A 12,322-nucleotide genomic window follows, 5' to 3' on the forward strand; every position below is an offset into this window, starting at 1 on the left:
CCTGTGGAATGGTTGGATTTCCTTATTCCCAGCATTTTTCCTTCAAATGGATGGCATTTTTCTGAACACATCCACACACATGTTCCTTCCTCCACCAAAACACTCCCCAAGCTTCACTTTCATGTGGTTTTACAGAATGTTGTGTAGATAAAGATGAACATACGACGCATTCAAATACAAGCAACAGTGGAATCTAGGGCTCTAAAGAGTCTTTCACCCTCTGAAGTCACTGCTCCAGCGGGTGGGCACCCCTATGTTTTTACCTAAGGGAGATGCAGCACTGGTTGCATAGGTGGTTTTGTCAGCACTGTACAGCTCCTGATTGTCCGGCTGCTCTCTGTACAGACATGGGATGCTGACATTATTGGGCTGCATAGTTAGCCGGCAGCCATTCCTCTGCATGATGTCCTGAATGTGCTGCCCCCCTACCTTGGCTGCCTCACACCATCCCTCCCACTCTATGCCTCACTGGCCGCATCAATGGCTTTAAAGGGAAGAACAGATTCCAGGTGGTCAACCTGGAAACTCTAGCAGGATCACACTTGGCCTTCTTACCAGGACACAGCTCCACAGCCAAGCTTTCCTTCCAGTATGCCCAAAGAGATGGGGCACAGTGCTGACCTCCAGTGAGCTTTGAAGAGCAAAATGGAAGGACACGACTTCAAAGTGACCTACACAGTCCCTCGGAAGAGAACTGATGTCCTGTAGAAACCAGTGAGTGAAAAGTGTTAGCTGTGACTCTGTGAGGTCCAAGCAAAACAAATTATCCAGAGCACATGGATCACTGCTGGTGTCTGAACTGATGGTTTAGTGTCTCCCTGAGGGTGTTGTGTGCTAGAGAGGTGTTGGTTCTAAATAGTGATAATTAAAAAACCATTTTATTTGTTAGCTGCCCCATGACAACAGACTCTAGGTGATCTGTTGACTCTGGGGCTAGTCGGCCTTGTCCTTCTTTGTAGTGAAAGGGACTTTGCTGGCCACTGCACTGCCCACAGCCCCCATGCCACCAACCACTGCTGAGACGCTGCCCTTGACTAGTCCGACTCCAGCTGCAGGGACGCTGGTCACCGCTGCTTTGGTGAGTTCCAAGCTTTTGCTGCCAGCCCAAGCCACTCCTCCCAGTGTTGCTCCCATAGCTCCCCGGGTGATGCTGTACAGGCCTCCAGTCACTCTCTAGATCATACCTGAATGTTGCTCTGGGTGCTCTCTGCTGGAGTCTGCAAAAAGTCAAGACAAAACAAAGCACAACTTAGATGCTGAAAAGTGTTCCTCCAAGACATTTTGAGCTATTCTAGTATTGTGGGATTTTTCTTCATAGAGACAACAGAAAGGTCAAGATGCTTTGAAATTCCATTTCCCCTATCTCAGCAAGACTGTTTGTTGGAGCGTCATTACAATGTCTGGACAACATTCTATCCAAGCAAGGGAAGGATGTACCAGCTCGTGACAGGATAAATTAAAACTAAACCAGCAGCTTGTTTACGTCTTTTCTTGGTGCTGCTTCATCATGACAGGTACTGGGAGAAAGATCTGTGAGGTACCTTGTACCTTGTTGAAAAGGCGTGATGTAGGTTTGGAAATACCTTGTATTGACACTGTTTTGCCCCCTGTGCAGATAATAGCTAGGCTCTCTGATTAGGTATTTGTGACGTACCCAAGATCTATGTTGTGCAGTAGATTGATTTTAATATTCCTCTCAACTATAACTTAGTTTCAATGTGTGTTCAAAAACCAAACTGGAATGAAAATGTACCAAGGCCACACATTTAGCTTGTCAGTCTGGCCTACTTGTGTTCGTTCTCTATTGCATTGAGAGACAGGAAGTGTCTGTCTGTAGCAGACTTGACTGACTAGTATTATTATGCAGCCCTAGTGGGGCACAGATTTTCCTTCCATTTTGTGACTCAGTTCTATAGCTTCTGTATAACTAGAACAATAACTAAAAAATTATTTTGATTAGTTCAGAATTAGCCAACTCACGAGTTCACTAGTCATACCCAAAACAAGAACCTTTTCTCCTATACAGAAGAATATCACTTCAGTGATTTGGGGAATACCTGTTTGGCATCCAGCTTGCCAGATAAATGTATGCAAGAGGTTTCTTTTGCTCTCTGAATTGAGAATAGTGATGCCTGCCTGAAACTGACTGGTAACTTCCTTTGGAGCTATTATAATGCTAAATATTGTGCTATGACACAAAAGCATTTTCTGTCTCCAGCTAAATCAGCGTTTTAGTTGTTGCAGCAGGGTTTTTATTTTCTTATACAACTGATTTCACATTCTATTCTATTTCTTCTGAATAAACTTTTTTTGTTTAAGATTGCCGTGTTGCCTTGAGTTATTTCAAGAATCCCGACTGCCAAAATACCGTATCTGCTTAGCATTATGCTACTTGGATTATTAGCCCAGAGAAGAGAGAAAATAGTGAGATTGGAATGGCTCCATCTTTAATGAGAAAGGAAACTGCATGTTCGCTCCATTAAAAAACAAACAAACCTAGTTATAAATATTGGGCAGATTGCTGGCACCTATTCTGGATATAGCACCCATGTGAAGCATGGTCAGCTCAGCTTATTCGAACAATTCCAAGAAGTCAGCTCACAGTTGAGTTGAGTGTGAAAAGCATGTTGGCTCAAGTAGATCAGCCCCTTTCTCTAAGCTGAAGGTAAAGTGCCAGGTGACAGTCTGTTTCACAGCTGCTCAGGACTCTGAGAGAATGCGGCTGCTGCACTGCTGCCCATTGTGCTGGCCACCCAGTCCCTTTGCCCGGACTCCTTTTCCACCTGCTAGAGCAACTCAGTCTTCAGCTTCATCCGACAGAGGCAGAAGACACAGGTGGGTGAAGGGAATATCAGGGCAGTGGGGCAAAGTATGCAGAGGGACAAGACGTGCCATCTCTTCATGAAAATTTGGCAACTGCACCATCTACTTGGAAATGTATCAACTCCCAGTAAGGATTTTTGGGCCTTCTTCGCTTTCCACCTGGAAAAATCTTCCACGCACTCCCTCCTCTTGAAAATGTCCTGTGGCAGTTGCAACACACTCCCTACACTCTGGGTGCTGTTGGAATATTATTTGCAACTTGCTTTCAACAGCCAAAAAGCATGATTGGTTTGCACAGCACAAGCTGTACACGTCTTATCAATGATGCAGGCAGCTGTTATCCCACCCCCTGCCCCCACGCCTTGAGGATATTCTACATTGCTTGAAAGAATGTCCCAACGGGGAGGGGAACCAGGCCAAGGCCACAAGCCAGATCTCTTGAGAAGTGTGAGTGAGAAATATGGCACTTGGAAGCAAATCGGAACCTTTAGGGTTAAAAGTAACGCTTTGGCTTGTATAAAATGCACAGGTGCGAAAATTTGTTGACTACACAGTATAAAAGATGGATGAACTGCTGGGGGGCGGGGGGCAGGGAGGGGTGGCCGCACCCAGAAGCTTAGTGCTAGCAATGAAATACAGCTTTGTTTGACACTTTGATACTGGTGTCCGGGGAAAATTACCTAACCAAGAGACAAGCGACAGGGAGAATCTCTCCCTTCTAACAGTGCCATCATTTGTGAGTCTGAGCTTCAAGGGTAGGGGCATGAGCAACCCCAACCAACTCTTAGTGAGCAAGGGGAAGCAGAGAAAGCTCACTTTTTTCACTTGGTTAGACCCAGAGCTCTTGATGCTTTCAGGGATGGGGAACCTTGGCACTCCTGCAGATGTTGGCCTACAATTCCCATAATCCCTAGCTATTGGCCTCTGTGGCTGGGGATTATGGGAGTTGTAGTCCAAAAACAGCTGGAGTGCCAAGGTTCCCCATCCTTGCGCCTGATACTCATTTTCAGGAACAGGGGTCATGTGGGAACATGTGACGCAGTGCTAGAGTGCTTTGGCACATGCATAGACTGTATTCCAACCCCCCCCCCCATGAAACCACAGCCATCTAAGATATTAGTCGGCATTACAGACCTGAGCCCCAGTGTCTTCAACCAGGGGTCCCCAGATGTTGTTGGATTACAACTTTCATCACCCCATGGTGGCTGGCTACTGCAGATGGGGTCATGGGGATGATAGGAGTTGTAGTCCAACAACATCTCGGGGCCCATGTTTGGGAAGCCCTGCCTTAAAATAATTTTTTAAAAGGAAATGAAGCACAGCTCTCCCTTGGAGAATTCCAGAGTTTTGTTCTGACCCAATTCTAGTGAAAGAGCTGAATATTACCACCCAGTTTAATACAGCAAGGCTTGCAAAAGGGAGGCTTTTCATGGGATGCATTCCCTGTGTTCTGGGCAATAGGGAAGCAGCTGCAGAGAATGGTGAACTCCTGAAAGCCTGCATAATGACCTGACATAATGATGCTTCTGCACGGAGCCCAGGCCAGAGGTCTTGTCAGAACTAGTCAGCTACTTGGCAAGGAGAACCACAGTGGCCCTGTTATGCTGTAAGGAGTGAGGCTCTCGGGAGCTGAGCAGAGTGATCCTTCAATCCGTAGATCACACCCGGCCGGAACTCCCTGTCACAGACAAAGGCTGAGCAGCAACTCAGTGGGAGAGTCACATGGTGGAAGGTTCCTGGTTCCCAAGGGGGTGGGGGAATAAATAGGCTGTGGATGTCCAATCAGATGCCACAGGCACCTCACCCACCACACCAACCCTGGCAAGGGGTGTCTGTTGCTGAGAAGATCTCTTTGCACTTGGCTAGATCTTGGCTCTTTTACTCGTTCCCTCTGAACTCCAGATGGCAACAAGCTTCAGGCTGTGCTTATGAAGGATGCCTGTCACAGTGTGACTCTCCCTCTTTCTTTAGAGAGAGCTTTCAACAGGCTTGGCTGGCTTGGCTGGAATGAGCAAAATAAATGTTGTTGCTCTGAACAAAATTAATATGCCGGGAATGGGAAACCCACAGTTCTGCTCAGAAAAACACCTTTTGACGTCTCCGCCCCCTTTCATTTCCAGTGCAGATTGAATTCGATATTGATTCAGTCAGTGGATTCCCTCAGCTAGCAAGTGAAGGACCCAGGAACTCCGAAAAGCTGGCCCTGAATAGATAATAGAATCACAGCACCTTAGGATGCTTCACACAGTGCCTGGAGAAGTCATTTTGCTTTCTGTGCAAAACCTACAGATCTCACTCATTGTCCTTCCTTCCCTGATTGCTTGTTTGCTCCTCTTAACAGGAACCCAGGCTGTGAGCCTTTGGGAGCAGAGACCATCTCTTCACTTTATCCCCTGCGAAGTGGGCAAAGCCACACCTTTCAAAGTGGTGGCTCTTTTAGATGTATCATCATCATCATCATCTTTACAAATATGTGTATACTGCTTTTCAAGAGATTAACTGCTAAATCGATGAGATTGGCAATGGAAGGAGGGCTATGGGTCTGCAAGGACCCTTCAGCATCCCTGCCCTGGAGGCTTCTTCACAAAACAGATGGAACATGGAAGGTGGAGGGGCAGTTTTAGCATCTCTCCCCTCCCCGCAAAAGTACTGTCCACTGGTATAAATCTATTCCTGAGGGTTGCACAGACCTCAGAAAAACATGTATACAAGTGGAAAGGGCTTTTGGAGGGAGGGAAGGGATATGAAAATCACCCCCCTCCTCTTCTATGTCCAACCCACTGTTCAAAGAAGCCTTCTGCTCAGGAATACTGAAGGCTTCTTGTGGACACCTGCTGCCCTCCTCCTGATGATGTTGACAGAGGGCTGCACATCATGTAAGCCAACCACAACACCACCAATTCCACCACCACCAATGTCTCTACTTGCAAATCTATAGGCAAACACAGGGGACTTTGTGATGTATTGTAATAAGCATTAAATATTCCAGTGGGCACATCTAGTAGTAGTAGCTGTGTGCACATGAAAACAGCAATGGGGGCAGGGCAGGGGCAGTATTCAACTCTTCAAACAACAAACAACAACAACAAGATTTATATACCACTTTTCCACAAAAGTTTCCAGAGCAGTTGACATGGATAAATAATCAATAAGATGGATCCCTGACTCTAAAGGGCTCACAATCTAAAAAGAAACATAAGACAGGCAACAGCAACAGCCACTGGAGGGTGGATAGGGCCAATTACTCCCACCCTGCTAAATAAAGAGAATCACCACATTCAAAAGGTACCTCTTTGCAGTAAGTAGGGGCTCACTGCTCTATAATATACAGTTCTATAATAGGCTGGCAACTATTGGAAGAAGATGGCAGTCAGTCATCCACATGGCTCAGTTTCCCCCCAGCATAAGGTTAATGTTTACATTGACTTGTTCAATTGATTTGATTTCCCAATCATAAGCCAGTCTACAGGTTAGACCTTTCAAGATCCTTTCTAGGTGGCAGTTCAATACAGGCCTCACCATGAAGTAACTAAGGGCGAAGTGGTTGTGTGAGTCCATCCACAGCCTTGTCTAAATTGTTTAGCTGCCTGGGATATTTATATCTCTTCATGCAGTTCTCAGCCTTGAACAACATTACATTTCCCACACAGCCAATACCCTTAAACCTGGCAGTGGCTGGCTCTTAAGGGGGCAGAACTCCATGAGTGTGGCAAGACTGCCCCTAGAGAGTATGCTGAAATGTCACACATATTGCAAGCAACTGTGGACCAGCCTATCACCACCAATGCCTGCCCCCGCCCCCCACTGACTGCTGTGGGTTACATCCACCCAGTCACACTGATTCCTTGAGGAGGAAAAGGAAACTTTCTCTTTCTGATTCAATACAATCCTTCAGAAAGCAGGATGCACATGGTATAAGGGTGAGAGCCCCTGGTCCCGTGCATTTTTATGTATGGCACATCAAAACCTTAACCAAGGCCGCCCAGAACACAAAATGGGGAAAGAAATGCCATGTTCAAAGCTGATGGCAAGTGGGTGAGTGCATCCTTCAGTGCAGCACACACTCCCTCAAAGTCTCTGCTTAACTTGTCTTCAGGACGGCAATAAACCCTATAGTAAGCTGTCATGTAAGATAAGCATCAGATTTACAGTGCAAATTAGTCTCTCAGACAATGGAGTGAGCTAAGCATTTTAGTGGCATGGAGGAGCCCAGATTGAGAAAGAGATACAGACAGCAGCGATGAAAATGCACAAAATAATCAGAGACACAGACACACAGCTAGCCCAGGAAGCAAAGTCTATTCCCTGGAGCCTGCTGCTGCAAACCTTCCACCATCTGTCAAGCCTTTTCCTTTCAATCAATGACCTGGCCTTTCCAAGGGTCCCTTCAGCATCACCTAACTCAAAGTAAATTTAGAGGAGAAGGGAAGGGGGAAGGGGAGATGCAACCCACCCCCTCCCCAGCAAATGCACCAGTTCTCTCCTTTGGGGGTCAGTGCCCACATATAGTATGCTTTCCTTTTTAGCTGGGCCCCTGCACTGAATCGATTCCTGTTCAGAGCTGGAAAATGCAGACAGAGCTGCCCTATCTTACAGATCCTGGGAGCAGAGAGTGTAAGGAGCATGAAATGAGTGACAGGACAGCAGTGGCGTTAAAAGGTCTATGGTTTAGCATTTTCTATTATGCATGATGACAAAACTGAATCCTCATCTCTCCAACGTCTATAACTCTAGGATGAAGTATGGCTAGGAATGACGTTCTTTTTTTATATTTGCTTTGCAGTTTATTCATAGTAGCTAGATATGATAGGAAAGGAAAATATTCTTAAAAGGCAGCTGTGAAAGACTAGCTCGCTTACTTTCTTGGGAGGAACTGCCATACTAACCACTGTCCAGTGAGGACTCTCTCTGGAAAAAAGGTGGCTTGGAAACAGGATACAGAGTGGTTTTGTCTTCTCCGTTTGCTCGCTTTTGGCAGGGAGTGGCAGGTGGTTGGTGCAGAAGGCTTTGGCTGCCGGTTCAAAACTAGTCCACGTTGACAGCAATCCAAAGAGAGTTTCGTCTGGAGTCCAATATAACTCAGAAGCAAGTAGAAACAGTCCAGGGCTCGTTTTCCAGAAGGCACCTGGTTTCAGAATCACCTCTGGACCAGCAATTAGCTCTTAACAAGTTTTTTAACCCCGCATGTTCCACCATCCAGCCTTCAGTAAGTGCTGGCCCATCCCGCCGTTTATTTTCCCTCCATTTCAAAGAAATTGAGATTAAGGCTCTTTCACACACCTCCGATGGTAGTGGTAGTGACCAGAGAGTTTCACAAAGTGGGCATGTAGTTTTTAGGGGCTAAAGAAAACTAAACGCTGCTAATTGTCTTTGTGGGATTCCCCACCTTGGGAGGCTTCTATTGGGCCCACATTGCTATCCTTTTGGTGCTAGATGAAGGCCTTTTTTATCCTTCCAGACTTCTTGAGGTTAGTTTTCAATGGTCTGCTGCAATTAACTCCTCCTTGATTGTTTGGATGTTTGGATGTTTACGCTGTAATTCTACTGATGATTTAATTGTTCTCTTGCTTGTGTTTTTTCCTTTGTAAACATCCTTGGAAATGTGACTGGGGGGAAAGGAACTCTCTCAGAAAATATCTAGGCATGTTTAAAGACAATGCATTCATAATCTCACTGTATTACTTGAACCCTCCTTGCCCTTCTGAGGCAAGCAAAACAAAAAACACTATTTATTTCATGTCACATTGGGGCAGTTCAGCCTAATTATCCCCTCCACACAATTAGGTAGTGGAAAGCTGGAACATTGTATGCGGGCAGGTGTGAGTACCATAAGCCTTCCCCTATATGTTTGAGAGGCCTGGCAGATGTATCATCTGAAAAAGCTCAGATTGTATGCCCATTCTTAAAAAGAATCAGTAGTTGATTGACTGACTGACTGATTGATTGATTGATTAAGTGCTGTCAAGTCGGTGTCGACTCGTAGCGACCACATAGATAGATTCACTCCAGGATGATCTGTCTTCAACTTGGCCTTTAAGGTCACTCAGTGGTGCATTCACTGCTGTCGTAATTGAGTCATAAGAACATAAGAACAGCCCTGCTGGATCAGGCACAAGGCCCATCTAGTCCAGAATCCTGTTTCGCACAGTGGCACTCCAGATGCCTCTGGGAAGCCCACAGACAAAAGGTGCCTGAGATGCATGCCCTCTCTCCTGCTGTTGCTCCCCTGCAACTAGTATTGAGAGGCATCGTGCCTCTGAGGCTGGAGATGACCCGCAGCCACCAGACTAGTAGCCATTGATAGACCTGTCAACAATGAATCTGCCTAAGCCCCTTTTAAAGACATCCAAACTGGTGGCCATCACCACATCCCATGGCAAAGAATTCCATAGATTAATTATGTGCTGTGTGAAAAAGTACTTCCTCTTGTAAGTCCTAAATTCCCCAACCTTCAGTTTCATGGGTTGACCCCTTGGTCTTAGTGTTGTGAGAAAGAGAGAAAGATTTCTCTCTGTCCAACCTCTCCACTCCATGCATAAATTTATACACCATCCACCTTGTTGGTAGTCCATCCACCTTGCTGCTAGTCCATCCACCTTGCTGCTGATCATCCTCTTCTTCGCTATCCTTCACCTTTCCCTAGCATTATGGACTTCTCAAGGGAGCTGGGTTTTCGCATAATGTGTCCAAAGTATGAGCCTGAACATTCTTTGGCTTTCTCAATGTGCATAGGCAATGATGTCTCTTGTTCCTCAGCCCTTTCTGAAACCAGCTTGAACACCTGGCATTTCCCCTTTCACGTAGGGCTCTAATCTGCGTTGGATGATCCTGAGCATTATTTTGCTAGCATGTGAAATTAAGGATATTGTGCGATAGTTTGTGCAATCTGTTAAATCTCCTTTCTTTGGTAGGGGTATGTAGACTGACCTCTTCCAATCTGTTGGCCACTGTGTCGACCTCCAAATTTGCTGGCATAGTTTGGTTAGAGCCTTGACTGATTCTTCTTCTGTTGCCTGCCATATTTCTGTAGCTATTCCATCAATTCCTGTAGCCTTCTGACTTGGTAATGACTGGAATGCTGTTCTAACTTCATCTGCCCTTTCTAGATGTTCTTGCAAGTAGGAAATATCTTCTAGAGTATCTTGGGGTTGACGTCCCTGCAGTACAGATTTTCAGTATACTCCTTCCATCTCTGTTTGATCTTCTCTGAATCAGTTACTATCAGTCCTTTGGCATCCCTTAACATACCAATTTGAGGTTGGAACCTCCCACTGAGTTCAGAGATCTTTTGAAAAACTTGCCTTGTTTTTCCATGTCTATTTCCATCCTCAAGGTCGTTATAGATGTCATTGTAGTACTGTTCCTTGTCTCTTCTAGCAGCTTTCTGAAATTTCCTATTAAGTTCCTTCCTGAGGTCTTTATCTTTCTTGACTTTGTCCTCTCTCCTCTTCTTGGCAATTTCCACCATCTGATCTGACATCCATTTTGTTTTCTTCTGTTTCTTGGTCTTTGGCAGTCTCTTTTGTTCTTAACAACTACTTTGATTTCATTCCACAGTTCCTTTGGTTCCCTGTCAATGAGGTTCAGAACTTCAAAGTGGTTCCTGATGTTCTTCTTGAAAATGGTGGGTACAGTCTCAAGATCATATCCTAGAAACTAGATAGCTCCCCCCCACACCTGCTTTAGCTTGACTTGGAACTTGCACATGAGAAGTTTGTGATCTGTTCCACAATCAGCCCCCGGCCATATCTTTGCTGTTATAACTGGGTTCTTCTACCTCCTTGCACCAATAATGTAATCAATTTGGTTTCTATGTACTCCATCTGGTGACATCCATGTGTCTAGGCACCACTTTGGTTGTTCGAAGAATGTGTTAGCAATGAAGAGGTCAATGGCTTGGCAGAAACTAATAAGTCGTTCTCCTGCTTTGTTTCTGTTTCCTAGGTCATACAGTCTGACTGTTTTTTCCTCCTTACCATTTCCAACTTTGGCATTCCAGTCTCCAGCCAACAGCATCACATCTTGCTTGCATGTTGTCAATTTCAGACTGAACTTGAGCATAAAACCTATCAACTTCCTCTTCTTCTGCATCAGTTGTTTGGGCATGGACTTGAAAAACTGTCATGTTAAGGGTTGTCCACAAAATCTAATTGATATTAGTCTGTCATTGACCACATCGTACCCAAGTACTTCTTGTACCCAAGAATCAATAGTTACCATGGCTTTATTTTTCCTTTTTGTATGCTTCTAGAATTCAGGATTCCTTGGCCAGAAACAAATGATTACAGTTCAGCAAGATGCAATGTCTAATTAGTACTATAATTAGTACCATAAATGACAGTTTCCAGTAGCACCAGTCAGTTGCCCTAAATCCTTGCACGCCACCCAAGATGGAGGTCATCAAGAGGAACCCCATAAATGCTAAACTGAGTTTAATCTAGAATTTTAAAACACCAATTCCTTCAGCCCGATGCATCTGCCTCTAACTAACTGCCATGGTGGTCAAGAGGCTGCTATGCTCAGTAAAATGGGGGCAGCTGTCTACAAAGCTTGGCTTGCCACAGGGCTTGTCATTGGCACATTAGGCTTTTAACTCTTTACTCTTTGTGTCCCAAACAGCTTAGCTGCTGCCTGGTCTGCAGCAAATTGCTGAGTGAAAGAGTTCAAGAGGGTAAATGAACAGTGATATGGAGTGAATCATTCTTGCAGATTATAAGGACTTGAACTACTCTTAGGGTAGAGTCACATCAATCTTGTGTGTGTGAGATTTTTTTTTTTTTTAAAGCAAGCCAATTCTCTACCTGTAGCCAGGTAAGTCATGTGCAGCCACCATATACAAGTTCATTTTATTTTATATTTACAATTTTTGTACAAGTGTTTGCCAACATGTGAAAAGCTTGTTAGAGAACTGTGCAGGATTTTCAGGTACTTACCCCCTAATGGTGCAGTGGGGAAGTAACTGGCCTAGGGTGCAAGAGGTTGCTGGTTCGAATCCCTGCTGGGATGTTTCCCAGACTATGGGAAACACCTATATTGGGCAGCAGTGATATAGGAAGATGCTGAAAGGCATCATCTCATACTGTGTGGGAAAAGGCAATGGTAAACCCCTCCTGTATTCTACCAAAGACAACCACATGGCTCTGTGGTCATAGGAACATAGGAAGCTGCCATATACCGAGTCAAACCATAGGTCTATCTCACTCAGTATTGTCTACACAGACTGGCAGCAGCTTCTCCAAGGTTGCAGGCAGGAATCTCTCTCAGCCCTGTCTTGGAGATGCCAGGGAAGGAACTTGGAACCTTCTGCTCTTCCCAGAGTGACTCCATCACCTAATGGGAATATCTTACAGTGCTCATACTTCTAGTCTCCCTTTCATAAGCAACCAGGGCGGACCCTGCTTAGCTAAGAGGACAAGTCATGCTCGCTACCACAAGACCAGTTCTCTTTCCTTGTCTCCAGGAGTCAACTCGACAGCACAACTTTACCACACATTCAAGA

At 45.3% G+C, this 12,322-nt stretch overlaps 1 pseudogene; it reads right to left on the reverse strand.

Annotated features, from left to right (window-relative positions):
- Nucleotides 1–859: 859 nt before the first annotated feature.
- LOC128324193 (transmembrane protein 263-like) overlaps nt 860–12,322 on the reverse strand; it is a 50,243-nt pseudogene continuing 38,780 nt past the window's right edge.

Source organism: Hemicordylus capensis, chromosome 1 (genome assembly GCF_027244095.1).
Source record: "Hemicordylus capensis ecotype Gifberg chromosome 1, rHemCap1.1.pri, whole genome shotgun sequence".
Lineage (NCBI taxonomy): Eukaryota > Metazoa > Chordata > Lepidosauria > Squamata > Cordylidae > Hemicordylus > Hemicordylus capensis.